This window comes from Oryctolagus cuniculus, chromosome 8 (genome assembly GCF_964237555.1).
Source record: "Oryctolagus cuniculus chromosome 8, mOryCun1.1, whole genome shotgun sequence".
Lineage (NCBI taxonomy): Eukaryota > Metazoa > Chordata > Mammalia > Lagomorpha > Leporidae > Oryctolagus > Oryctolagus cuniculus.
Window position 1 is genome coordinate 87,200,809 of NC_091439.1, and position 25,684 is coordinate 87,226,492.

The following is a 25,684-nucleotide window of genomic DNA, read 5'->3' on the forward strand; positions in this document are numbered from 1 at the left end:
ATTAGCCTTGCTACAAGGACTGTTTAATCCTACCAACACTGACATGGAACACTGCTGGGCTAAATGTTTGTTTGAACATGTGTCTCCAAGAACAAAATCATTCTCTACATAATCATACTATTATTATCACATCTAAGAAATGCAGCATAGATTGAAGATCATCTAATGTAAAGATCATATTCAAAGTTTTCCAATTGTTCCATATATGAGGGGTCTTCAAAATAGTTCATGGAAAATGTGTATTATAAAAAAACTATGCATGGATTTCAAAATTTTGAAACTGGATTGGCCCCTAATCGGGTTTCCCTCTACACATTTAAACTCAAAGGCCTCCTCTGTTTCCCACCCTTCCATCCCATCCAAGGCTTTCACAATAGGTTCTGGCCACAATACTGCAGTCACACCTTCAGACTTCCTGTTTTCTTAGGAAAGCTGTTTAAGGTAGTCTCACTGGTGCAGAACAGACTAGGACTGACACCTAGGCTAGGAGACACCTAGCCTGCAGAACCATGAGACTGGAGCAAGCTCAGACTTAAGCATCCGAAGTCCTTGAAAGGCAAGGAGTCCCTTGAACAAGGAAATCTGCCATTGGAGCCCCTTTTGCTAAACTTTATCATAAATGGTCTGAGTGCAAGCCCCTGCCTTTGGAACTTGTCTCACCAGTGTTTCTGCATACCAGTGTGTCCTACCTAATCCATAAAACTTTCCCCAGCCCATGACTGGTCCCCCCACCCTCCCGGCTCCCCGCTCTCCATGCAAGGGGCCACACCGATAACCGCTTTCTCCTCTTGGAAGGCCAGCAACATCACAGATTGGACTTGGAGCGCACTGGGCAGCAAACCTACCTTGTTCGGTAACTTTTCTTTTTTTTTTTAAGATTTATTTATTCATTTGAAAGTCAGAGTTACACAGAGAGAAGGTGAGGCAGAGAGAGAGAGAGAGAGAAAGAGGTTTTCCATCTGCTGGTTCACTCCCCAATTGGCTGCAACAGCCAGAGCTAGGCCAATCTAAAGCCATGAGCCAGGAGCTTCTTCCAGACTACCAAGCAGGTGCAGGGACCCAAGGATTTGGGCCATCTTCTACTGCTTTCCCAGGCCATAGCAGAGAGCTGGATTGGAAGTGAAGCAGCCGGGACTTGAACTGGCGCCCACTCAATGCTGACACTGCCCCAACATTATTTTTGCTCCAATATAAACTTATCTTTTAATGACAATCTCCCACTAGCTTTTTATATTCTTTCTAGCAGTTTTTATTTCATTTTTAAATCCAGGACCCAAACAAGCTTCATGGCTTGTATTTGGTCATAAAGCCTCTTAAATTCCTTTAAATCTAGACTGCGACATTCCTCTTGCCCTTTTCCTCCCATTTCTCAAGTTTTCTTTCAAGCGTTGAGGGCAGTTATTTTGCGGAATCGATCACAATCTAGGTTTTACTGGCTGTTTTTTTCTTCACAATTGGTTTCAGATTAACATTTATTTAAAACTGAAGCCATTAAGCATAATTTTGGGGAGGAGTTGCTGCTATGACCTACATTTCTTGCACTTAAACGCTAAATTAGAAGTTTTCCGCTAGACTAAGTGAAATTACCTGGAACCATGGTGGGCCAGTTATCCTTCCCATGGGCCAGATCTGGCCACCTGATAGTGTTCTTGGAAGACAGCCACATCCATCACCACATCCACCTACATATTTCCTATGACTGTGTTCCAGGTTCCCGCTAGGAAGGCAGATTCAAGAAGGTGGTGACAGGGGCTGTGTGGCCTGCAAAGCCTAAAACACTTCTTGACAACAAATCCAAAGATCTAAATGGCTTTTATTTGCAAGTCTAGAATCCAGAAATGCCTCATTCAGTTTTTCAAAGCCTAAATATTTTTTTATTTTATTTTTTAAGATTTATTTATTTGAAAGTCAAAGTTACAGAGAGAGAGGGAGAGACAGACAGAAACCTTCCATCTGCTGGTTCACTCCCCAGATGGCTGCAGCAGGCAGTGCTGAGTCAGGCCAAAGCCAGGAGCCAGGAGCTTCTTCCGGGTCTCCCACATGGGTGGCAGGGGCCCAAGGACTTGGGCCATCATCTGCTTTTTTCACAAGCTTTTCGGAGAGAGCTGGATTGGAAGTGGAGCAGCCAGGACTGGAACCGGCACCTATATGGACTTCCAGCGTTACATGTGGCATCTTTACCTGTTATGCCACAATGCTGACCCCCTAAATATCTTTTTTTTTTTTTTTGACAGGCAGAGTGGACAGTGAGAGAGAGACAGAGAGAAAGGTCTTCCTTTACCATTGGTTCACTCTCCAATGGCCGCCGCGGCCGGCGCGCTGAGGCTGGCGCACCGCGCTGATCCGAAGCCAGGAGCCAGGTGCTTCTCCTGGTCTCCCATGTGGGTGCAGGGCCCAAGGACTTGGGTCATCCTCCACTGCACTCCCGGGCCACAGCAGAGAGCTGGCCTGGAAGAGGAGCAACCGGGACAGAATCTGGTGCCCCAACCGGGACTAGAACCCGGTGTGCCGGCACCACAAGGCAGAGGATTAGCCTACTGAGCCGCGGCACTGGCCTAAATATCTTTTTAAAAAATATTTGTTTATTTATTTGAAAGGCATAGGGGGAAAAAGAGAATGAGAATCTTCCACGCGCTGGTTCATTCCTCAAATGCCTGCAACTGAAATGCCTGGGCCAGGCTGAAGCCAGGAGCCAGAAACTCAGTCTGTATCTCCCACATGAGTGGCAGGGACCTAAGTACTTGAGACCTGCTGTTGTCCAAGGAGCACATTAGCAGGAAGCTGGATTGGAAGCAGAACTGGGCAAGTGGCATCTCAATTGCTGAGCCAATATCCACCCCAGCAATGAAGTTTGGTTGGATAGACAGAAAGGACTGAAGAAAATCAGGAACAGAGGGCAGAAACCAGATTCGTCAATTCAAAGTTATTTTTCTTGTAAAGCTTAAAGCAGAAGGGATTTCTCTATCATAATAGGTAAAACTGTCTTGTTTGGGAAATTTGGCTGTTTTCTCTCGACACCCCACCCCACCCCCTTCCCAGGAGCATTAGGAGGGAACTTGTTTGGAAGTGGAACAGCCAGGACTCAAAGCAGCACCAATATAGGATGCTGACACAGCAGATGGCAGCTTAATCTGCTAGGCCACAGTGCCAGCCCCCGTTCCCTTGCATTCTAATTCAGGGATTCTCAAACCCAAGAATGTAAAAGAATCTGACAAAAAGAAAAACAGAATCCCATCATTCAAAGAACATATTTAAAATTAAGATTATGAAGTCCTATCCCCCAAAGAGTTGTGTTAAGAAAGTCTGGGGTGAGAGGCAGTATTTGCAATCTTCACAAGTACCCCAAGTCCATCTGGTGCAGGTGGACTGAAAACCACATATTAGGAATCATTGCTTTGGTGAGAGCCAGATGGTTGCATTCAATCCCTGTGCCTTCCACCTCCCTGCCTACAAGCTTGCCTGGTGAACTCCTTGAAGAGTCTGGGCAATGTCACTTGAAGAACCTGCTCTAACGCTCCTCCTCCTGGCTCTTGTCTCACTCTTAAAATACATTCACGGCCGGTGCTCGGCTCCATAGTCTAATCCTCCGCCTTGCGGTGCCGGCACACCGAGTTCTAGTCCCGGTCGGGGCACTGGATTCTGTCCCGGTTGCCCCTCTTCCAGGCCAGCTCTCTGCTGTGGCCAGGGAGTGCAGTGGAGGATGGCCCAAGTGCTTGGGCCCTGCACCCCATGGGAGACCAGGAGAAGCACCTGGCTCCTGCCATCAGATCAGCGCGGCGGCCATTGGAGGGTGAACCAACAGCAAAAAGGAAGACCTTTCTCTCTGTCTCTCAGTCTCACTATCCACTCTGCCTGTCAAAAAAAAACAAAAAACAAAAAACAAAAAACAAAAACAAAAAAAACAAACAAAAAACCATTCACTTTAACATGGTCTCACAGGAATGTGTACTTGCCTTATATTATTGTGTTCATTACATTATGGCAATGTACTGCCTGCCAACCTTATGGAATCCAGTGAATTCCTGACATCAAGACGAGTCTCAGCAGGTTCTTGCTCCTGAGGCATGATGCCTTGTATATAATTGATGTGGAATGAATATGAAATGTATGCTTGACGGAACACAATAGTTATTTGAAAGAGACTTTATTTGAAGCTATTCGTATACATTTTATTACGTGGTATATGTTTGCTAACTTAATTAGCTAAGTTTTTTGTTTTACATTTGTTATATGAAATGTATTCATTCCTGAAAAGGAATTGGTGTCAGAAGACACCATTAAGAGTGTAAAGAGAAGCCACAGACTGTGAGAATCCATGAGTTCCTGATCCTATGCATCTGCCAAAGGATTCATAACAAGAATACAGCATTAAGAGCTCCTACAATTCAATAAGAAAAAACAAACCACCTAATTAAAAGCATAAATCAAAGATTTAGACAAGCGCTTCACAAAAGAGGGCATCCAATGGCCAAACAAGGGTATGAAGAGGTATTGGACACTCCTGTCATCAGGGAAGCACAAATTAAACCCTCAGTGAGAGAGCGCTACACTTCCGCTGGCACGGCAGAGTTGGCAAGCAGCTGGAACTCCCATGTATCACCGGTGGGAGTGTAAGTTGGCACAACCATTTTAGGAAACTGTTAGATGAGATCCCAGCGTTTTAAATACTTACTTACTCTATCACCCAGCAATCCCATCCCCAGGTACACACCTGGGACACATGAGGATGTTTGTTCTTTAGAAGACGTCGAAAAGGGTAGTCACATTTATCTATTTATAATATGTATTTATAATAATTAAAACTGCAAAACAGCCCAGAAGCCCATCAAGAGCAGAATGGGTAGTTTTGGAATATTCAACACAAGGAATACTCTACAGCAACAAAAATAGTGAATATTTTTTTATTTGAAAGAGAGAGTTACAGAGAGAGGTAGAGACACAGAGAGAGGTCTTCCACTTGCTGGTTCACTCCCCAGATGGCCGCAACGGCCAGAGCTGCACTGATCTGAAGCCAGGAGCCAGGAGCTTCTTCTGGGTCTCCCATGTGGGTGCAGGGGCCCACGGACTTGGGCCATCTTCTATTGCTTTCCCAGGCCACAGCAGAGAACTGGATCAGAAGAGGAGCAGCCAGGACTAGAACCGGCACCCTTATGGGATGCCGGCGCTTCAGGCCAGGGCGTTAATCCACTGTGCCACAGCGCCGGCCTTGTGAATTATTAATATACACAAAACACAGGCATAACATTGAGTAAAGGAAGCCAGAAATGAATATACACTGCACGATTCCATGTACATGAGTTAGGCCACTATTTAAGTATACCTGCAACCCATGTCAGAGTGCTGGTCCAAGTTCCAGCTACTTGGCTTCTGATCCAGCTCCTTGCTACTGTGCCTGGGAGGCAGCAGATAACGGCTAAAGCTTTTGAGTCCCTGACACCCACAGAGGAGATTTGCTTGGAGTTTAGGCTCTTTACTTTGGCTTACACTAGCCCTGATTGTTTTGGCTATTTGGGGAGTGAACCAGTGGGCGGAAGATCTCTGTCTCTGACTTTCCCTCTCCCTGTTGCTCTGCTTTTCAAATAAGTAATTAAATAAATAGCTGTTGGCTGGCGCCGCGGCTCACTAGGCTAATCCTCCACCTTGCGGCGCCGGCACACCGGGTTCTAGTCCCGGTTGGGGCACCGGATTCTGTCCTGGTTGCCCCTCTTCCAGGCCAGCTCTCTGCTGTGGCCAGGGAGTGCAGTGGAGGATGGCCCAGGTGCTTGGGCCCTGCACCCCATGGGAGACCAGGATAAGTACCTGGCTCCTGCCATCGGATCAGTGTGGTGCGCAGGCCGCAGCGCACGGGCCACGGCGGCCATTGGAGGGTGAACCAACGGCAAAAGGAAGACCTTTCTCTCTGTCTCTCTCTCTCACTGTCCACTCTGCCTGTCAAAAAAAAATAGTTTTTTTTTTTTTTTTAAAGCATGGGTAAAACTAATCTATGATGATAGAAGTCAGAATAATGTTTATCTTTGGAGAGAGATGGATTAGGAAGGGACTGAAAGGAACCTCTGGGATGCTAGAAATATTTTATATTTTGATTTGGATGATGATTTTCCAGTGGGATATAGATGTAAAAATTCATCAACCTATTTATCCAAGATTGGTGTACATTGTGAATTGTAATACATACATGTTAACTTTTTTTTTTTTTTTTTTTTTTTTTTTTTTTTTTGGACAGGCAGAGTTAGACAAAAAGAGAGACAGAGAGAAAGGTCTGCCTTCCATTGGTTTACCCCCAAATGGCTGCTATGGCTGGCACACTGCGCTGATCTGAAGCCAGGAGCCAGGTGTTTCTCCTTGTCTCCCATATGGATGCAGGGCCCAAGCACTTGGACCATCCTCCACTACCTTCCTGGGCCACAGCAGAGAGCTGGACTGGAAGAGGAGCAACAGGGACAGAATCCAGTGCCCCAACTGGGACTAGAACCCCGGGTGCGGGTGCCGCAGGCGGAGGATTAGCCAAGTGAGCTGAGGCACCGGTTTACATGTTAACTTTTAATTAAAAAGTTAACAAAAGAGTCCAGGTCAGCTTATATCACATCTCTGTTGCCAGTTGCAGGCTGTCAGTGGCATAACCCCAGGACTTTGTAAGTTTCTTAAATCTTCCTCCCCAAAAGGTGCCAGTTCATTTATAAAAGGGGGTTGTAATAGTGTTTTCTTTATATGATTGCTGTAAAGTTTAAATAAACACAGAACAAAGAACTCACAGCAGTTCCTAGGACATAGCAAGGAGTGTGATTGAGTTATCATTGTACCATAACCATGCTAAAATCTACACAGTGCTATAAAATAGGACCAACTGGTAGTTCCATTTTCAAACCATTTTTAACCCAACGGCCAATTTTTATTTTTGTATTTTTGAAAGTTAGACACATGCACACACACACAAACACACATTGGGTGGGGAAGAGGAGTCAGACAGACAGACAAGGATTTCCCATCCACTGGTTCACTCCCCAAATATTTGCTCACACAGCCAGCACCAGGCCAGGCCTAAGCCTGGAACCAGAAACTCCATCCACATCTCCCCCATGGGTGGCAGGGACCCAGTTTCTTGAGCATCTCCTATTGCTTCCCAGGTTGTACATTAGCAAGAAGCTGAACTAAGGAGCAGAGTTGGGACTCAAACCCAGGTGCACCTATTATGGGACATGGCTGCCCCAAAGGCTTGCTCCTATTTGTTTTAAACCTGATTTTTGTCTGCAAACTGATTGTCTTCCAATGTAAATCTATACTTAAAAAGTGAATTGTAACAAGACATTAAAAATAAACATTTCCATAATCCACCATTCTTTAAAAAAGATTTATTTATTTACTTGAAAGGCCGAGTAAGAGAGAAGGGGGTGGGGTGGGAGAGAGAGAGACAGAGAGAGAGAGAGAGAGAGAGAGAGAGAGACTCTTCCATGCTCTGTTTCACAATCCAAATGCCTGCAAACAGACAAGGCTGGGTCAGGCGGAAGCCAGGAGCCAGGAACTCCACCCAGATTCCCCATGTGGGTGTCAGGGCCTCAAGCACTTGGGCCGTCTTCTGCTGCATTAGCAGGGAGCTGGGCTGGACTTGAACTGGCACTCGGATATGAGATGTCAGCGTTGTGGCAAGTGGCAGTTTAACCCGTTGTACCACAGCAGAGGTCCCAATGCACCACTTTTTTATTCAACAAAACATTTTCAAAAATGTCGATTGGAGCAAAAAAAAAAAAACCTAACAAAATAAAACAAATTTCACCATTTTTTTAGACTTTATAAGAAATAATAAGTAAGCAGCCCCCTCTTTCTCCCTTCAATCTTCAGAGGCAACCGCCCCTGTCAGGTTAGCCTGGGCAAGCATCTTGTTTAAAGCAGTCTATCAAGCCATAACTTACCCATGCCACGGACACACCCGTGGCTGCTATGGAAGTCGCACTCTCTCCTCGGTGGAGTCTCCCACCCCTCCCCGGCCCCCCTCCGTGTCACTGCTTTGGGCCAGGAGGTATTTGGTCAAACAGTACTAGGGGGTGCACCACCACAGCGGCACAGCCAAGGCTTTGTCTTTTCTGAAATAAACACGATTTAGACAATGAGACGCTGTCTGAGGCCACCAGGGGCGGAAGCCAGGGTGCTTAGTCAAGTTCTCTTTCCTGACTCCTTACCAGATTGCTAAAGCTGCCGACTGTTTTCTCCTCTTCCGGAACCGCTCTCCAGTGGCATTGGAGCCTCCCCCTAGTGTGACTTCACACGGAGGGTCCCACGGGCCCAGGGCAAGGCAGCTCGCCCAAGGCTGGGGCTGAGTGGAGAACCAGGGTTACTGGAGTCTGGGCCCTGGTTTTCTCTCTGAGAATTCATTGCTTCTTCTCCTTTTTAAAAATTGCTTCTTTTATTCTAATGCTCACAAGTATTTTTCAGTGTTTGTCGGTGGTTCAAGTTGGGTTTTGAGTGTGTTTAGTGTCTCCCATATCTTGTTGCGTTCTAAGATTTGTGATAACACATTGTACTTGCACTTGTCTTTTTCCTCATCTTTATTCACTGCCCCTCTATTCTGGATGCTTCTGCTAGCAATCTTTCTTTTCTCCTGCTGAATTCCCTGTGTTGGCTTCATTCACTAATTCAGTCCACAAGTCTTGTTGCACACTCACTATTATCAAGCTCTGATGGAGGTTTGTGGACACAGCAGGCTAGGTTCCTAGCATGGTGATCTTCCGTTCCAGCTGAAATCAGGAAAAGCACACCCTGGCACACACACGTATATTGTATCACATAAAACAGTGCTGTTAGGTTAAAAGCAACATCAGGAAAGAAACAGTAGTGCAGATAAACAGAGAATGATGTCACTAGTTATTTTAGGCACCTGGATTTGGTGAGGACTCCACGAGGTGACATTCCTTTCGGTGTTTTTACTTTCTTCTCCAGCCACCTGGCTGTTGGTGACCTACTTCTTCACCTCTGCTTCTCTCCTACCCCTCTTGCCTATTCTCGCTCCCCCACGCCCTCAGTCCCACTCTTCCCAGGGCTGTGTTACTTTCCTAGGCTTGCCTTCGCTCTGGACTCCTTCCTGTCTGCTATTCTTTCCCTAATCACTTCCAGGAGTTTCTTTAAAGCGCTTAGCCCTGTCACAAAGAATTTGCATGTGGCTGCTGCTTACATATTTTTAATATCCTTCATATGCCTTGGAAATGGCTATTTTTAGGAGTCATTCTAGTATAAATCAGAGGTTTCCAAGCCTTTGGTTCAACGAACTGCTGTATATGAGAGATAAAAGGCTCTGAGGCGGATGACTCTCCCCCCAGCTCCATCCCTTCAGCCCTGCAAATGCTGCTCACACTTCTAAAAGTATCAATTCAACAGAGTTTAGCCTTCAGATGCAGCATGGTGGTGGTTATTCAATACCCACGTTATGCTGAGCAGCGTACATTGAAATCAGGGCTGGAAATGACTCTTAAAAAAAAAAACAACAAACCACATCCACTTTTGGTGTGACTCACAGTTTGAATGAAGCCCAGACCACCTGTTGTTTATTCCCTACCATTTGGAATTCTACCTTCATTTCTGGGTTTACTCCAGAGGACATGGAACAGGGATTTGCACATAGTCTTCCATTATATAAATAAATCCAACAACGGGATGGATCCTGGGAGTTTCATTAAACTGTATGCAGAGGCTGAATTTCCCAGGTTCTTTGCCAGGCCCTGGGGACCATATATTGTCTACAACATGTGCCAGTGCTTAGCATAATCTCCGGCCTCTAATTACTATTGAATGCATCAATGAATAGAGAAGGAGGGGCCTTGTCTGGTAATTAAATATTCACAGGCTCTTCAGAGTAATTTGATTCTGTCACATCCATCATTTGGAAACTCTCCGTCAGCTTTTTGAGGCACATGTATTTTCATAATGCGAAGCAGTTTAAAGTAGAACAATAAACAGGACACTCTGCTATCTGCAGACTCAATGGATGCTTTGCACTGTCATTAAGAACAAAGCACCAATTACATCGGCTTGGGCTTCAGAATCGCCTCTTTGTTTCTGTTTCATCTTGGGTAGTGCTGAGTAAGGAGTCCCAGGGCATGGGTCAGGCAAAGGTGCCACTTGTGGGTTTAATTAATGGACTGGATCTGCTAGCTGCTAAGCCGGGCTGCTCAGAGGAAGCCAGAAACACGGTGGCACGGCTTTGGTGAAGAAGCTTAGCTGTCGGTTTTGCAGGCTCTGAGGTTTCCTTCTGTCAGTTTGCCAGGGAATGAGCTGTCGGGTGCTGCGTACTTCACAGCTCTGCTCCTGGCTCTGTGCCTTCTGACTCCAGCTTCAGGTTCATCAGCTGGGAAGTTGTCAGAAACAGAGACTCAAGCTCCACCCTCAACCTTCTGGGTCAGAATCCACGTTGTAGCAAAATCACATCAAGCACTAGTCTAAGGGGCTGTAGGCCCCTACTGCACGGCATGGTTATCAGACTTGACTGAGTCTTAAAATCATTGACATGCATATGAAAATGAAGATTCTGGGTCTCCGCTCAGGAGATTTTTGATTCTGGGAGTCGGGGACGGGGCCCTGGAATCTGCTTTGTTCTGAGTGTGGGCTGCAGCTCTGCTCCGAGCTAAGGCTCATCAGTCCTTTTGTGGCTTTATCCCGGTTCTATTAACCAGCATCATTGTGTCTCCATCTCTGCTTTAAACATTGTCCTCAGTGTTGGCTTTAGAATTTCTCTGCAGAAAGGTGTTGCTAGTATAGCAATCTAGCCCGAAGAAGGAGGTTTGGCAACATTTTTAACACTGTATATAAAGTTGTGCAAACATGTGGTGTTCATATCAAGAAAACGGAGATGAAGTAAACGAGAATTGCAGGAGGTTCTCTTTCTACTATGTTCTTACCAGTCTCTGCCCCTGAGCTCCAGACCTGCAGTCAAAGTCCTTTTGTCACAAGCATCAGAACCAGTCTCTGCCTAACTCAACAAAGGAATTTCTTAGGAAGATATTAGACGGCCAACAGAGTCAACAAGAAATCCATCTAGCAAGGCTCATACCGGGTAAGAAGCAAGGCGAATAGCCATGTGGATAACGGGATCGTCTTAAGAATTTTCTTTGGGAGCCAGCCCTGGAATGAATGAGCTCCAACCTCCAATCTTTTTACTACTCTTATGAAGGGTCATATTGCAGGGGAGGAACATTTGGCTTGGCTTGGCTAATGGAGAGCTGGCCACCTTGATTTGCAAGCAGTTTTAACACGCTGTACCTAAATGGGAGGGTAATTTCTAGGGGAAATGGAAATGCTAGCATAGATGGCTGGCAGTGAAAAGAGCAATTCATGCCCACCATGTCCCATTGGGTGGCTGGAGTCTTTCTACTTGATGGTGTACTTCTCTGGATCCTCAGACAATGCTAGAAATAAGTTCCATGAGACCAAGGAGTTTTGTCTGTTTTTGTCCCTGCTGTATCCCAGGTGCTTGGATCAGTGACCGGCACATGGTAGGTTCTCCATAAATATCTGTTGAATAACTGAGTGAATGAGCACATGATTGGAAAGGCCATATGGTATGGCGATTAAGATAGAGTCTTTGGGGCTGGCTCTGTGGTGTAGTAGGCTAAGCCTCTGTCTGCAGTGCTGGGATGCTAGAAGGGTGCAGTTCCTAGTCCCAGACGCTCCTCTTCTTACCCAGCTCTCTGCTATGGCCTAGGAAAGCAGTGGAAGATGGCCCAAGTGCTTGGGCCCCTGTTCGGGAGACCTGGAAGAAGCTCCTGGCTCCTGGCTTTGGAGTGGCTCAGCTCTGGCCATTATGGCCATTTGGGGAGTGAACTAGCAGATGGAAGACCTCTGTCTCTGTCTCTCTCTGTCTGAAACTCTACCTCTCAAATAAATAAATAAAATCTTAAAAAAAATAGGTATACTTAACTCAGTTACTTTCTAGTTGTGTTAATCTTGGGTTGGTGCTTAACTTCTCTGTGCATACGCGCTTAGGTCTCCTAAAGATCCTACCTCACTTGTTTGTAGCTAGGATGTGACTGGAATGGTTAAAATTAACGGCTAATATTTCATCTCTTTGTAACTATGTAACAAACAATCCCAACACATAGCGATTAACAACTTATTTGTTTGCTCAAGATTCTGCCACTGGGGCAGAGTTCAGTGGGGACAGTTTGTCTCTGCTCTCTGTGATGTCTCCTGATGATGGCACACATTCATGACAACTTCTTAGCTCATTCTTTTGTCACCTCAGCAAAGATGGCTCAGATGGTTAGGGGTTACCTGGAAGAGCCTGCCTGGGATTGTGCACTTGGGACCTTGGTTCTGTCAGAGAAATCATGTAGACAGAACTTTTCTCTCTTTCCTTGTGGTCTCTCCATGGCTCTCCAAGCTGCCATTTAAAAAGATTGGCTACTTTCTTTCAAGAATGCTAATATGGAAGTTTTTGGGTCTTCTTGTGACTTAGATTTTTTAAGACATATGATCTTAAGGCTTAGCCTGCATTTCATTGGCTTTTTTTTTATTTTCTAAAGATTTATTTATTTATTTGAAAGGCAGAGTTATAGAGATATCTTCCTTTCACTGGCTTACTCCCAAAAAGGCTGCAATGGCTGGTGCTGGACCAGCCCAAAGCCAGGAACTAGGAACTCCATCCAGAACTCCCATGTGGGTGGCAGGGGCCCAATTACTTGAATCATTTTCTACTATATTCCCAGGTGCATTAGCAGGGACCTCGATTGGAAGTGGAGCAACTGGGACTCAAACTGACATTCATACGCAATGCTGATGTTGCTTAACCTGCTACACTGCAATGTCAGCCTCTCTAATCTTGACCCTATTGACATTTTGGGCCAGATAATTCTTGTTGTGGGGGACTGACCTGTGATTATAGAATATTTAGCCACATCCCTGGGCTTTACCTGTGAGCAGAGTGGTGCTGCCAGGCTCTGTGTCTCTTTGTTAAGCCCTCTCTCTGCCCATTTGAAAGAAAATTGTCTCCAAACATTGACAAATATCCCCTACGGAGACAGAATCTCCCCTGGATGTGAACTACTGAGGAAAAGTGAGTCACAAGGCAGCCCAGAATTTAGGGACAGGCTCTACAAGAGGGTGATTACTGGCAAGCAAGTCCCCACTGAGTGTAACAGACTCTCAAAGCCAGCACTTCCTCTGACTCTTGCTTGCTTAGGGAATCTTGTTCCCAAACTCTGCTCACATGTTGCGCTATTTCTCCCTCTTGCTAATGGCTCTTCCTGCTAATGTCTGAAATCCCCTCCTTTCACTGCAGGGCTCTGAAGTTTCCACATTGTGTGCCACTCTTGGTGTGCTCTCCTGCACTACCCTCATGGCCACCCTAGTGTTGGTTCTCTTGTCCTTACCACTCCCTGTGTGTGGTTCACTGAATGAGCACCAGTGTTCACGTCACAGTACACACCAGGCTCTGGGGTCAGATGGAGCTGATCCTGTAGCCTCTGGCTGTGCCATCCTCTCTCATATCCACACACACTCACATTTGCTCTTCTCCTGAAAGGCAGAGAGGCCTCATCACCCTTCTGCTCCTCCCCAGCTAACTCCCATATTTTTTTATTCAAGATTCATCTCAGGGACAACCTATTCCAAGATTTCCTAGGCAGCCGAGTACAATCTAGCAGTTTCCTGGAGACAGAGCTCATGTCATATGCATCTTCAGATTGCCAATATAGTGTCTGTTACATGAAAAGTATTTCTCAGATCAATAAATGAATGATTTAAAAGCCAAAGGCTAGAGTTTACAATTTGAAGAAAAGGTGGAGAGGGTGTGGTTGTTGAGTCTCATCTTTACCTGGGAAGGACCTTCTAGGCAGGAAGTGCAGCCAGCTCATGACACACTCTCTCCCCTCTCCCCCAGGCTGGATTTCCCTGAGGCAAGGGAGGCACTTGTCTTAGAGGAAGCACAAAAAGGCCAGAATGACTGGGAGGAAGGTGAGGGAGGAGGAAAGCAGAAGTTGGGCCAGACCCATAACACAACAAAAGAGCATTTGGCCCTGTAGGTTAAGAAAAGAGGTCTGGATTTTATTTTGAATGAGATGAAGAAACTCTGGGGGAGGTTTTGTGTCTTACAGCAACCTATGTTCTTAAAGGCTTCTTCTGAATGATGTGCTGAGAATGGACTATGGCAGGGCCATATGGAAGCCCTAAGACCAGTTAGGAAACTTTTGTTAGTAACCACTGATGGCCTTTCCTGGGGTATGGGTGTGGGATATGAGAGGAGAGGTATCAGGGATGACTCAACAGTTCGGAGATTGAGCAAGAAGCAAGAGCCATTTCTGGAGAGGGGTCACTACCTGGGGAAGAAAATCAAAGGTATGTTGAGTTTGAGATTCTTTTTTTTGTATTAAGTTGACTATAGTCATTTGGATATATACGTGCAAATTACAGGGGAGTTATAAAACTGAAGACACAAATGTGGAAGTCATTAGCTCTATTACTTAAGTTAGAACAAACTTCTGTGATTAAAAAAAATAGCTCAATACAATAGAAAGTCATTTCTCACAATCCACTACTCTAAGGAATTCTAGTTCACTGGAAAACTGTGATCGACCTATTTCTAACAAGAGTTGGGGACAAAAACTGGATTGAAGTGGTTCAACATGGAATAGGTAAAAGAGGAATTGGAATTAGAGCTTGTGTAGACAATATATTCAAGGAATTTTGTTCTAAAAAGGAGCCAAGAAAAGTGGTGGTAGCTTCAGGGAGATGTAGGTTTGAAATTGTTTTTTTTAATTTATTTTAAAGCCTTCTTTTTAAATAGGAAAAGTAAGGTAAGTGAGTGGCACAGCGCTTAAGTTGCTGCGTGGAATGCCCCATCCCATGTTAGAGTGTCTGGATTGAGTCCTGGCTCCTCTGCTTCTAATCCAACTTCCCGCTAATGCGGATCCTGTGAGGGAGCGAATGATGTTTCCAGTACTTGGGTCCCTGTTCTGGGAGACCCAGATTGAGTGCCAGGCTCTGGGCCTGCCAGCTATTGTCAGCAATTGGAGAGTGAGCCAATGTATGAAAAATCTTTCTCTGTCTGTCTCTCTGTCCCTCTGCTTTTCAACTGAAGTGAAAATAAAAAAGAATTTAAAATAACATAGAAAAAATACAGTGAGTTTGTATGCTAATGGGAGTGATCTAGTAGAGAGAAAAAGGTTGATAATGCAGGAAAGAAAGAGAATTTTGAGAGCCCAAACCTTGAGAAGGCAGAGAAAATGCCAGCCGGAGCAAGGGCTTGGCTTCAGAACCAGTGTGGATGTTCATCCACACAAACAACAGGCTAGCCCGAGTGGATGGTCACAGGTGCAGATCGGGTGACTCGAAGTCTCTGGCTGGTCTAAGACTGAGAGGTGTCCTGGTTCTGGAGATTTTCAGTGCCAAAAAAGTATGACATCCCTGGGCTAACTGGAATGGTTGGTCGCCCTCAAAGTAGGACAATTTGTAGTGGGAGTTTATGCAAGTTCTCTTTTGTTTTCAAATGAAAAGGGACACATGTTGCCCAGTAGATTCAACCCATTACTAAGTACCTCCGAGGTCTCCACCTAGTGTTATGCAATATGAGCAACAGTGCAGTGAGTAAGTCCTGGTTCTTGTCCTGGTGGGAGAGAGAAAAGAACACGAGTGTATGCATGGAAAGGCAGCGTCCATGGGCAAGAAGCTTATTTGTTGAAACTCGTCCTAGTCATGTTTCACGTTCTTATCTGATAGAGGAGATAATTATGAAATTAGGAAACATTTCCTGAGATTTTACTGATTTCCATTATTTGTACCTCCATTATCTCTTCTTATCTTCATAACAATCCATTGTGTAGGCAGTACTATTATCTTGTGTTGCAGCTGAGGAAGCAAATACATGGTGACTAAGCAGTTTGTTCCTGGTCACACAGCAAGTGGTAAAGGAAGATCTCGAGGCTGTGGTGTAGTAGGTTAAGCCACTGCCTGCGACCCCAACATCCCATATGGGCATCAGTCAAGTCCTGGCTACTCCACTTCTGATCCATTTCCCTGCTAATGCATCTGGGAAGGCAGCAGAGGATGGCCCAAGTCCTTGGGCCCCTGTACCCATGTGGGAAACCCAGAAAAAGCTCCTAGCTCCAGGATTTGGCCAGGCCCAGCCCCAGCCATTGTGGCCTTTTGGGAAATGAACCAGTGGATGGAAGACCTCTCTGTCTGTCTCTTCCTCTCTCTGTAACTCTACCTCTCAAATAAATAAATCAATCTTTTTTTTTTTTAAAGGAAGCTCTTGAACTCTGGTTGACGCCATAGTCTAAGCTTTTAAGCACTATATTTACTATCTCTTAGAAATCACTGTATTGCATTATAATAAATTATGAGTAGCAGAGATAAGTGCCTTGAAGAAGGAGTATTTTTTTGTTTGAAGCAATCAGAGAAATCTTCATGGAGAAAATTGTCATTTTTAAAAAAAGATTTATTTTGTTTATTTGAAAGTAAGGTTTACAGAGGAAGAGGGAGAGATAGAGAGAGAGATATCTTCCATCTGATGGTTCACTAGTTGGCCACAACAGCCAAGACTGGGCCAGGCTGAAGCTAGGAGCTTCATCCAGGTCTCCCACATGGGTGCTAGGGCCCAAGGATTTGGGTCACCTTCTCTGCTTTCCTAGGAGCGTTGGCAGGGAGCTGGATTGGAAGTGGAGCAGCTGAGACTCAAACCAGTGCCCATGGGATCCTGGGGTCGCAGGCAGTGGCTTAACCTGTTCCACCACAATGCCAGTCCCAGGAGCTGTCATTAAATAGAACTTGAAGGAGGTTAGGATTTCATTAGGAGAGGTGAGGAAAGGACATGCCAGCCAAAGGTTCATCATGGACTCCCAGACTATGTTCAGCTTGGTTTTCCTTCCTCTGCTCCTAAGATATCTGGGATTTCAAGAAGGTGGAGCCATAGCACAGAATGATGGCATGCCTAGCTTGCCTTTGGCATGGACAACAGGGTAATGAGTAAATTAATTAATATATTACATACGTATTAAACATGTCCTACAGACAGAAAAGTGTACAGGCAGTAAGTATTTTCATTAAATGAGCACATCTATATGACCAGGATTCAGCTCAAGAAGCAGAACCTCACAAGGACCCCAGTAGCCCCCTTCCTGTTTCCTGTTAATCATTACTTTCTACCTCTTTCTAAGGTTAGTGACTAGCTGGACTTCCAAAATAAGCGATTAGGGGTGGGCATTGGGAACAGAGTCAAGAAGCCCCTTGGGATGCCTGTATCCCATATCAGGGACGTCTTGATTCAAGTTCCAGCTCTGCCTCTGATTCCTTCTTCCTGCTAATGTGCACCCTGGGAGGCATCAGGTGATGTTCAAGCAGCCTCATGGGAGACTTGGATTGAGTTCCTATTTCCCAGTCCCAGCTGTTGGGGGCATTTGGGAAGTGAACTGGAGGATGGAAGATCTCTCTGCCTTTCAAAAATAAAAGATTAGTTTTGCTTACTTTTAGACTTTTTATAAATGGAATCCTACTTTTTTTTTGAAAGTGACTAGTTTTCCTCAGTATGATGTTTGGGAGATTCAATTATGGGGTTTGATATAGCCGTAGGTTTTTCATATATACTGCTGTATAGTATTTCACTGCAGGAATATTCCAGAAAATTTCATTATTTCGTTCATGTGTGTAGATGATTTCCAGTTTTGGGCAATTAGGAATAGTAGTAATTTTTGGAAATGTACTCACTTCTTTTGAGCATAAACCTGCACATTTACTTAAAGGTACAAGGCAAGTGTTGTAGTGCAATGAGCTAAGCTGCTACCTACAATGCCGGCATCCCATATTAGAGAGCCGTTTCAAGACCCAGCTTCTCTGCTTCTGATACAGCTCCGTGCTAATGTACCTAGGAAGGCAGCAGAAGACGGTCTCAGTGCTTGGACCCCTGCCAACCATATAGGAGACCTGGATGGAGTTCTTGGCTCCTGGCTTCAGCTTGGATCAGCACCAGCTGTTGCAGCCATTTGGGGACTTACCTACCAGATGAAAGAGATCTCTCTCACTCTTTCTCTGTCTCTCTCTGTCTCTCTCTGTCTGTCTCTTACTCTGCCTCTCAAACAAATAAATAAACCTTTTTTAAAAATAAGTTTTCCAGATTTTTTTTCTAGCGTTTTCTTTCTTTAGCACATGCTTCTGGCACCAGCTGGCATGAACGGGTGAGGCTATGAAATAAAAATGGCTACTGTTCATTGCTCTTGGGTTTGCTACAGTTTCCTAGCAAGTCACAAAATGCTTTGGTAAGCAGGCCTCCAGTGTGTATTCCTGAGATGAAGATCCAGTATTGCTTGTAGACAGTTCAGCAAAGATTAAGCAAAGCCAGTCCTACCTTCTTCCTGGATGGCTCTGATCCAAAGCTATAAACATGGACAGTGCTCATTCCTTCTGAGCAACTCCAGCTGAGAAGTCTTGTAGCTCATTGTTCCTTGGCAAGAGCATTCTGTTCACCACTGTGTTCTGCATATGAGAGATAGTCACTATTTGTTGACAAACTGACCAGCTGTTGTTTCCAGATACTATATAGAGTCATGTCCTTGTACCTCTACAGAGGACCCATTTTCTTTCTTTTCTTTTCTTTTTTTTTTTTTTTTTTTTAAGATTTTATTTATTTACTTGACAGGTAGAGTTACAGACAGTGAGAGAGACAGAAAAGTCTTCCATCTGCTGATTCACTCCCCAGGTGGCTGCAACTTCTGGAAATTCTGCCAATCTGAAGCCTGGAGCCAGGTGCTTACTCCGGGTCTCCCACACAGGTGCAGGGGCCCAAGCACTTGCCCATCTTCTACTGCGTTCTCAGGCCGTGGCAGAGAGCTGGATTGGAAGAGGAGCAGCCAGGACTAGAACCAGTGCCCATATAGGATGCTGGCTCTGCAGGCAGTGGATTAACCTACTGCGCCACAGCACCGGCTTCAACCCATTTTCTGTGTATTCAACTTGGTGGCCACTAGCCACATGAAAATATTGAGCATATGAAATGTAGCTAGTGTGACTAAGGGATTGATTAGTTTTAATTCATTTTGTTTAAATTTATAAAATGACACTTAAACAGAAAACTTAATTATACTTAGATCTACTTGACTGTGAATCTGAGTAATTTTTCAAGTGTAAATTTTATGAAGTTTAAGTTCACAGGAAGTATTTCTAATAAATGTTTCACAACCAAATTGAGGTGTTAGGTAAGTATAATAGACACACAGAGATGACACTAAATAATTTAAAGTATCTCATCAAATTATTTTATATTAACTATATAAGAGAAATAATATTTTGGATATGTCAGGTTAAATAAAGTATATTATTAAACTTACTTTTGTTTCTTTTACTTTTTACCTGAAACTACGTGTGTGGCTTGCATTATATTTTGTTGGGGAGTGCTTTGCTAGAGATCCCCTTTTACATTTCATTAAAATTCATTTTTCCTTTTAAAAAAGGATTTACTTATTTATTTGAGATTCAGAGTGACAGAGAGTGAGGGAGAGACAGAGAGATCTTCCATCTGCTACTTCATTGCCCAGTCACAGCACTGAGGCTGACTTGGGTCAGCCCAGAGCTCCATCCTAGTCTCCTACATGGGTGGCAGAGGCCCAGTTACTTGGGCCATGAATCTACAGATGCAATAATTTAAATAAAATGATGTTTTAAAAATATGATGCCACTCATATACTTGCTCATTCCAATGAAACTCTGGATGCAAACAAAAGCTAGAAATGGAAAGTTGTGTCGGATGTTGGATCAGGCATGGATCCAAATTTTTTTGAGGCATGAAGCTTATTTGAGGACCCATTTTAAGAAAAATAATATAAAATTACAAATTACATAATCAACAATATGGAAATTTGGAAGAAAATCATGTAACAGAGGAATCCTAAAGTGTAAACATCATTAGCTTTGAGGCAAATCAACTGTATTGGAGAACCTTCAAGCACACGTGTGGAACAGAACAAATTACCTGTACTTATCTCTTGGGAGCTGCCAGGTTCCAAAAATGTGGACCACTGCCCTCAGCTGCTTGTCAGTGAGAGTAAGTCCACAGGCCTCAGAGCTCTCAGCTCCACAACGCACATAATATTCCCTGTATTCACATTCCATCTCCCCAAATGGGTTCATTTCATTTATGTGACAACTTTCATCCCAGAAATACCAAATGCCTTACAGATATTTTCTGTTAATATTGACAAAACGGCCATGTAATAGAGAAAACTGTAACATTATAAAGATAATTCCCTGGGAAGAATTCCAAGGGCACCTGTCAATCTCATGTATCCTGATAGTATGCATAAAAGTTCCAGCTGGTAAGTGGTTTCCATTGGGAAATGACTTCCTTGTACTAAGTTTGAAGCAGATAAGCTGGCAAATTGCAGTTAATGATCTGAAGTTAATGATCTATTTCTGCAGCAGCTTGTTCATCTGTCCCCAGGTTTTGCTACCATTCCTTAGGCTAACACTCCTGGGGAACCTCCTGGGACAGAACATAGCCAGCAGGTGAGGAGACGAGCCCAGTCTTTGGAAGAGCATTAGAAGAGAAACATAAGCAGACAGTCAAGAGAGGGATCCAGAGCCAGATGAACTAAGTGGTCAAATACCAATTAAAAACAAAGTGAATATCAAGTCCAAAAGAGGATAATGTATAAAAGAGAAAGTTAGAAATACAATGCATCTGCCAAGCAAGATTGGAGTTTTAATGGAACTGACTTCATTCAACTAAGTCTTACATGTGACATTTAAAACATAGGTATTATTCAGTTAAGTGAGATTTGGAAGGAGCCCATGCCTGGCCACCTGCATTGCAAATTCTAGAGGTTCTATGCCTAAGGTTAGGTCGTGCTGACTTTGAGCCAAACGTGCCTCATGAGCTGAGTTTCCTGTGCATTGATAGCATCCAAGCGCCCACAGCTGAGTTCTCAGGTCCATGGTGAGCAGAGTTGGTCACTGCTTGCTAGGAAGAGTCTGCTACTGAACTTGCTTTTTCCTTCTCTTTTGTTTAAAGATGACTCACGAGGTGGGGAGGAGAAGGTCAGTGAGGCTTATGCACAAGATCACCGATTTATATCCAAAAAAAGTTACATAATAAAAGTTCCATCACCTTTCACTCATTCTTATTTTATTGTTTCAAAAAAGCCTGTGCTTACTCTTTCTTTGATTTCTTCAAAATTCAGCCTATCCCCATGGTGTCATTATTGGGTGATGGAAATTTAAACCTTGCCATTATTGGGTTTTTCTCTCCCTCTGATCACATATGAATAGAAGATGTTTAGGTAGAACCCAGAAAATTAGATTTGGTAGTCACTATTGTATTGGCTAAACCAATAGACACCCCCAAACTTCTTCTGTTTTGTCACTTCCCTTACAGCAAAGTGTGGCCAAGTGATAACATGAATGAGTGATGACAGGACTTGTTCGTGGGCTGGCTGGAAAGGCTTTGTTTTTCCTCACAAACTGGATGCAAAGGCCTAGTGCTTCCTCTTCCTCTCTTCCTCCTGACTTTGATATGGTAATAATGCCTGCAATTGCATCAGCGGTTTTACAACCAGGAAAGACAGGACAGGAGAACCGCAGATGGGATACCCTCAGTTCTAAGAGCCATTTCTCTCGGAATTCTGGTTGTGAGAGGTAAAGAAACACCCTCTCTGTTTAAGCCACTATATGATGGGTTTTTAAAACTTAACTTTATTTATTTCCATTTTATTTGAAAGGCAGAGAGAGAGAGAGATCAATCTTCTATTTCCTAGTTTACTTCCCTGAAACCTGTGTCAGCTGGAGTTGGGCCAGGCCAAAGCTGGGAGCCAGCAACTCAGTCTGGGTCTCCCACATGGGTGGCAGGGACCGAAGTACTTGAGTCATCACCTGCTGCCTTCTAGTGTGCATATTAGCAGGAAGTTGGATCAGAAGCAGAGTAGCCAGGACATGAGCCACGCATGCTAGTATAGGATGTGGGTGTCAAGGGGCACTGTGTCAAATGCCCCTCCCCACATTTATTTATTCGAAGCTAAAAATTATTTGCAGCTAAAAGCATTTCTAACTGACTCACGGAGTAAACAACTGTCCTGGTTGCTGCTCATTTTCTTCTTGTCCAATAATTCTTGAAATACATTCCTCAGCAGATTGGGGTCCTTGTGCCTTGCTCTAAAAGCCCCGCAGCCATTCCCCCTGAGGCCTGTCCTGGGGACAGGAGTGGATGCCTGCCTCTCTGAAGACTTGTAGACTAGGCTTCTGCCCCAGAATGGAGAAGCTGACCCTTTTCCTCTCTGGCCACTTCAAGACACTTTCCTTGTTCCTCCCTCTATGTGGGACATTTACTACAACCCTTTTGTAGTAAATAAACCAAGTGAGTGCCTTTCTACTCAATTACAAACTACTTCTGAGACGAAGGAATGAAACCCAAGATGCCTGCTTCAAATGTAGGGCTTAAAACTATACAGAACCAACACAAGTCAGTATTTTAATAAAGTATCTAGCCACACCTACCAATCTAGCCAAGTAACCACTGTGGCAAGAGATGTTGTGAGAATCCTAGCAACTGGTTGACTAGAATGACTTTTGGTGCCAATTTGCATGAATGACATCACTTAGCATCTGCACAGCAGGTTTTCCAACGCACTTGTGACATCCCCTGGTCCACCTCCCAGATGCCCGCAACAGCTGGGCCTGGGCCAGGCCTATAACAAGAACCCAGAATTCAATCCGTACTTCTCATGTGGGTGGCAGGTACCTAACTACTAGAGCCATCATCTGCTGCCTTCCAGGGTGCACAATAGCAGGAAGCTAGAATCAGAATCGGGGCTGGGACTCAAATCCAGACACTTTAATATAGGAAGTGGATGTCCCTAGACTGAATGCCCGACCCATTTTCTCTTGATTTTTGAACAAAAGGCACATACTCTCGTGGAATTTACAAACCCTACTCTTTTGGCCCGTGTTTCTCTTTACAATGTAAAGTTCTATGCCAATGATTGCTATCAGCCAGAGTAACCAGGGCCACTCATATATTCCTTGTGAATTTCAGAGAACATTTCAGATGCTAACTATAAGGGCACAGGTGGACTTTAACTCCATCAAAAATAGCCTTAGAGTTCACAAAACTGCTCCATCCATACACTACAGCACAACTAGTGCATGCAGACGTTTGGTTTGTTAGCTGAACTATGTTCTGTTTCTCTGGTGTCACGGCCCCCTGTACTTCACATTTTTGGAAACCCAAAAGAAAAACTTCTCATGCATTTAGTTTAGGGCCCTCTCAACACCTACAAGCCCATCTATGATTCCTTCACAATTGTCTGCACTGCATGCTATTTGAAGGACATGCAATTTTAAAGCAATATAATTATAATTATAAATGTTTTCCCTTCCTGAATTATTTGTAGGTAGTCATAATTGGCCCCAAAGAACAAATATTATTGATCAATTACAGAACCCTACTGCAAGAAATAGTAAGTGGTGGCTTTTAAAAGGCTGGGACAACATATAGTTCTTTTCTAAAATCTTTGGACTCAAAAGGTCATTCAATCAAAACCCAAAGATTTGTGGCCAAGCATCACTCCCTTTCAATAAAAAACCCTTCATTTTCATAATAGTCTACAGTAACTGCTCACAAATTAGAGCAAAAATATTCTTCAATGTCAGGTTTCCATTATTCAGGGGAAAATTATGAGGTTTGTGGCTCTTTCTAAACCAAATTTCCCTCTTGATGCTTGTTTTCCGGTTATGTCAGGTTTCTTTGGCTGGTTCCTCAGAGCCTTCAGGAAGAAATGGAAATCATGAGATTTGGAAAATTGAATAAAGAATCACAGAGTATTGGAGCTCATTTAACCTAACCTCTTCAATTCACAGGTAAAGAAACGACAGAGGGCAGTGGTTAAATGACTTAACCCGGCATCGTGCAATGACCTCCAAGAGAGCAAGGATTGAAGGCCAAGCCTCCTGCTTCCCAGTCCATCATCCCTTCTCTCACATCAGGATGTGCGCTCTTGGGCATGGATGAGAAAACGCACACCAAGAATTATTATTAACAACGGTGTGACAAAAACCAATGCCTCGCTGGCGCCGCGGCTCAATAGGCTAATCCTCCGCTTAGTGGCGCCGGCACACCAGGTTCTAGTCCCGGTCGGGGTGCCGGATTCTGTCCCGGTTGCCCCTCTTCCAGGCCAGCTCTCTGCTGTGGCCCAGGAGTGCAGTGGAGGATGGCCCAAGTGCTTGGGTCCCTGCACCTGCATGGGAGACCAGGAAAAGCACCTGGCTCCTGGCTTTGGATCAGTGCAATGTGCGGCAGCCATTGGTGGGTGAACCAACGGTAAAGGAAGACCTTTCTCTCTGTCTCTCTCTCTCACTGTCCACTCTGCCTGTCAAAAAACAACAGCAAAACAAAACAAAACAAACAAAAAAACCCAATGACTCTTCAAGACATTTACACAGTATTTCTTCAGAATATCCTTTTCCTATTAGGCAATCTCATTCACACCCACAGCTGCTATTACCACTTGTATATTCAATGACTTGAATTAGCATAATCAGCTGTGGCTTCTACTATTACCACTACCAAATCGTCCTATGCCACTAATTCACCAACTCTAACACAGTCTTGCCAAATCGGAACTTACATTTCATTTCCACAAAATCTCTTCTTTCTGTATTTTTCTTTTGTTTTGTAACTTGATAATCAACCAGTGGCCTAGCTTTCCCTTCACTTCCAATTTATTAGCAATTTCTGTGGTTCCATTCTCTAGATATTTATTTACTCATCTTTTCATCTCTATTTGCACATGTGTTGGTTACGTCTCATCTGGACTCTGCATTTGTCTCTTTCTTCTTCAAGCTGTTATCCATACTACCTTCAGACTCATATTTCCAAAGGGTATTCTCTCGCTGTGCTCTTGCCTGGATCTCTTTACTCCCCTCTCCATGTCCACCCGATCAAGCCCATGTAGCGTGATGACTTAAGGTCCTTTGGGATATGACTCCTGTTTGCCTTATTTTATCTCCTGAATATTACTTGGAATAGAGTCATTGTCCAAGCTATAGAATTGAAGTGTTTTGAATTTATAGAATTTTAATAACTATAATTTAGGAAGACCATGATTCATTATCTTACCCTTTCATTGAATCATGGGTTTCTTTCCTTACCATGAAATCATCACAGATAATTCTCTCCAGATGGCAAAATAGTCATTTCAGCATGACATGCAGATAAGGAAAAGACATCTTATATCTTATCTCTTTTTCAGTAGGGTATTTAATAGAGTGTTTCACATATCTTTAGTGGCATTAGCTAGCATCCGTATCTCTAGCAATCTTCAGTCAATAAATTTTAATGAATATTTATTAAATTGTTCTCTACTTCTAAGATTTAGGAACATAAATAGATGAGCTTATTTTGCATATACTCATAGATGAGATATTTGGGGTTGAATATGACACTGACTAGATTAAAGCGACCACTTAGCAAGTGGCAACACTAGCCTAGGCACTGGCTAATGTTTCACTGCAGGACCTGATATACATTTCTACCAAAGTACACAGTACAGAGGTGGTTGGTTGGGATCCATGGGAATCTAGGTATGACCTCCAAAGGTAAAATTTATTTGAATTGCCAATTGCACCTAGACTTTGCATTTTACTTCATTATGTATTGTTATTTTTAAGAAAGCTTAATTTTTAAATGATTTCCACGTAACACTAGAAACCTTGAAGAGTAAGCCAT